The sequence below is a fragment of the Salvelinus sp. IW2-2015 genome, unplaced genomic scaffold (genome assembly GCF_002910315.2).
Source record: "Salvelinus sp. IW2-2015 unplaced genomic scaffold, ASM291031v2 Un_scaffold4299, whole genome shotgun sequence".
NCBI lineage: Eukaryota > Metazoa > Chordata > Actinopteri > Salmoniformes > Salmonidae > Salvelinus > Salvelinus sp. IW2-2015.
In genome coordinates, this window is record NW_019945570.1 from 61,990 (window position 1) to 66,066 (window position 4,077).

Consider the following 4,077-nt stretch of genomic DNA (forward strand, 5'->3'; position numbering starts at 1 on the left):
ACAACGACAGACAGACAGAACAGCAGACCAAACAACAGACAGAGACAGACGTGCCAACAACACGACAGACAGACAGACTCAGATTCAAACAGACAGCACAGATCAAGATTAACAGAACAGAGCGACTAGACAGACGACGACAGAAAACAGACACAACAGACACACAGAGCAGGACAGCAGACAGACGACGAATAAACTAAATAAAAACTTGCCGTGAATGAACAAGTTGAAAAACGAACAACCCTTCTTGCTCCCAAAAATCAGTCATGGATCAACAATCTAACAGAAGCAAAGAACCCACACAAGTTTCACGTCTCTCCTTGTCGGATTATGCCTGTAGCAGTATCTCATGGGGCTGTCGGTTCTTACTTGCGTTTAGTCTCCACTTGAACTAAACGTTTATTTTATCTTTCAAGAGATAGACTTAAATAGTCCATAATACCTTTGTTCTTGCGTTGCCTTGATACACATACGTATGGAGCCAACTAACAAAAAGCTGCACGGTAACTTCGTTAATTGAATAAAAATGACTTATATGTTTTAGAATAAAACATTAATAAAAAATGAAGCTTATATGTGTTTAGCGATAACAACGATTATCAATGAAGGGAATACATCCTACTAAGAAGTATCTGGCATTGCTATATGAATCCATACTGTCACCTATGTTTAGCCTTGTGATGATTCCTAGTAAACATACACAAGGCTCTGTTTCATCTTGAACGATCTGTAGGGATCAGCATCATCCACCTGAATGACGAATAAAACCATTGACATCAGTCTATCATAGTGATTATGAGTTAGACAGGTACAGTATGACAGCTAACGGGGGATTTTCCATTGACCATGATCCCACAGCTCATCAGGCGTAGGGGATTTAATCTCACCTGTTGACCCTTGACTCATCCAATAAACCACAGTCAGATGGTAACATTCTAAACACGCATTGATCCACATACCACAGTGACATAGCAACAGGATGAGTCCAAGGTCTATCTCCACCCTATTTGACTTCACTTATTGCCAAAGCTGTGTGATAGCGCCTTGTGTAGTGATTGTGTTTGTAAATCATTGGGTCTTTCACTTGAATGTTGTCATTGTCAGGTGACTAAACTTCAATCATCGGATGAAATAAAATGACAAAGGATTTGTGGAGAGCAGACATACATCTGCCGTTCTAAAACTCAACAGTGCCACCTTTTGGGGACATTGAAGCACCGTTCTACAAAATAAACTGCTTCATCTGAAAGAATCATTCACAGCAGAAGCAAAATTAGACAATTTCGCAAGAGACTATTTCTTGTAAAGAATAATACTTCAATGTATGTATAAGGTATGGTACATTTGCTTTAGAATGACAGTATGGATACATTGGCAGGGGAATAGCCAAATGTGGTGCATATGGTGCATATTTCTGGCATATCCCGCATGAATCACGTGTCAATTGCAAGATCTTTTTGGGGAGAAAATATAGGCTACAACATTCCCCACTCCATCAGCTGTATACACTAGATGGTGTAGAACATTCGTTACATAAGAAAAGTAAACATGTACTTCCTACGTGGTCGTATCAAATCATCATCCCCTCATATAGGCTGCTTTTAAGCAGTGGTTACATGGGAGTCATTCAGTAATGAACAATGTGTTCCAACCAGAAGATTTTCCTACGTGAATTACAGTGCTATATATAAAAAAAACTTTATCTAAAGCAGTGATTCCGCGGGCCCTGCTCCAAAGTCATACATTAAACCACTCTCTTGTACATTGCACTTTATCTCGACAGTTCAGAGGTCAGACATTTCCTCTGGTTTTAATGGACTGCGTGTCATGAGCAAATCACTTGTTGAAGTTACCTCACCTCCTACCCTCATTTACTCAGTCTAATCAGTGATATAATGCTTCGTTGACAATTTCTCGTAATTTAGTAAATACCAGCATAAGACTGGGAAAAATCACTTTCAACGCCCATCCAACTGGTAATTACTAGAGCCAAAATCGTGAAGGCCTATCATCCGTGTGCTCTGAGTTTCCCACTTGCACCTCTCTGTCGTCATGTGCAAAACATAGCAAAACAATCACAAGCCTAATATCCTCCGTGTTTGATGGTGTGTCCCATCAAAACCTGAATGCACCTGACTCATTATTACGACTTGACAACTGTAGTTACTACCTTCCCATTTGGTTATGAATGCAGCATAACATTAGCTATTTGACAGCAATAGGAGGGACTTCGTTTTCACCAACCAAATTATGTTTGACCAGAGTTTCCCGGTCTAAAGCACAGCCTGGTTACTTAGGCCACTGCCACAGGTTTGTTGTGTGTTTACCTATACAGTTTGGGCTACTCATAGGCCAACCAACAAATGCAAGCCTGTAAAGTAGGCTAAACGTATAGAGTAACTCACAGCACCTAACGTCAACTATGGAGATTTGCTACCCTAAAGTCTAGGTGTATGTATTTTGCATTTAGTCTGCAAGTGTAGCCTCACTCGCCTACATTAGTAGCCCAAACACTTCGTGGTGCGCAAATGTCCTAAGTTATAGGTCAAAAGTCTGGTCTTAGGAAATTGTCGCAAAATGTGGCAATGATACAATATTTAATTGCGTGTGCCGGTAAATCATGCATAATAACACCGTCCATAGATAAAGTGATCATGTAAGATCCACCACGGGCTTCATACCTCGGACTATTTGGAGGGAAGCTTTTTCTCCGCTTTTGACACGGCGTTGACAAATAGCCGTTTCATGTCTGTGACAAAAAGCCTATAATCATAGTCTCTGTCTCTCTCCAACTCCAAKACTATGATCACATCCCTAGGACTGAGTATTTTTAGCTTTCCGGGTGCACACAGTGAAATGATATGCCAAATAACTCACGTCCCAGCCGCCAATCTATGTGAAAGAGGACAGTGCCAATCAGTCTGATGTTGTTATAACCGTTCAGCGAGTTCAACGCTTCCCAACTTCCGTTCCAAACTTCAGGTCAGATTTTTCTTTCATTTCCCCTTCACCGAACTGCTTTTACTTCACTACATTCCTGAATACAATTATGTACTTTTTACTCCATACATTTTCCCTGACACCCAAAAGTACTCGATACATTTTGAATGCTTAGCAGGACAGGAAAATGGTACAATTCACGCACTTCTCAAGAGAACATCCCTTGTCATCCCTACTGCCTCTGATCTGGCGGACTCACTAAACACAAACGCTTTGTTTGTAAATGATGTCTGAGTGTTGGACTGTGCCTCTGGCTATCCATAATTTAAAATAACAAGAAAAATGTACCGTATGTTTCGCTTAATTTAAGGAATGTGACCTTTTTTATAAATTTACCTTTTATACTAAAGTATATTTTTGCAATTACATTTACTTTTGATACTTAAGTATATATATACAACCAAATACCTGTAGACTTTTACACAAGTTTTATTTTACAGGGTGACTTTCACTTTTACTTGAGTCATTTTCTATGAAGGTATTTGTTTTTATTTTTTAACTTGGGTACTTTTTTTCCCCCTCTCTCTCTCTCTCTCTCTCTCTCTCTCTCTCTCTCTCTCTCTCTAGTGATTATGAGTTAGACGGTACAGTAGGACAGCTAACAGGGGATTTTCCATTGACCATGATCCACGGCTATCAGGGCAAGGGATTTAATCTCACCTTTGACCCCTTGACTCATCGCCAATAAACAAAGTTCAGATGGTAAATTCTAAACACGCATTGATCCACATCCCACAGTGACATAGCAACAGGATGAGTCCTAGGCTATCTCTAGTTTACTAATTCCTATCTCACTATTTGACTTCACTGTATTGCAAGTCTGTGTGATAGGGCTTGTGTGTGATTGTGTTTTTAGATCATTGGTATTTCACTTGAGTAACACTGTTGTTTTTGTGTTGTCATTGTCAGGTGACTAAACGTAATCAAGGATGGCATTTGAATGACTTCAAACGCATCTCCACTCATAAACTGGTATGTTGCAATGAGCTTTCTCATACATTGGAAGTACTCCACCCTGAGTTTAGACAAGACTACATTAGTGATATGGTGAGGAGAGGATAGAGAGGGAGAGAGACG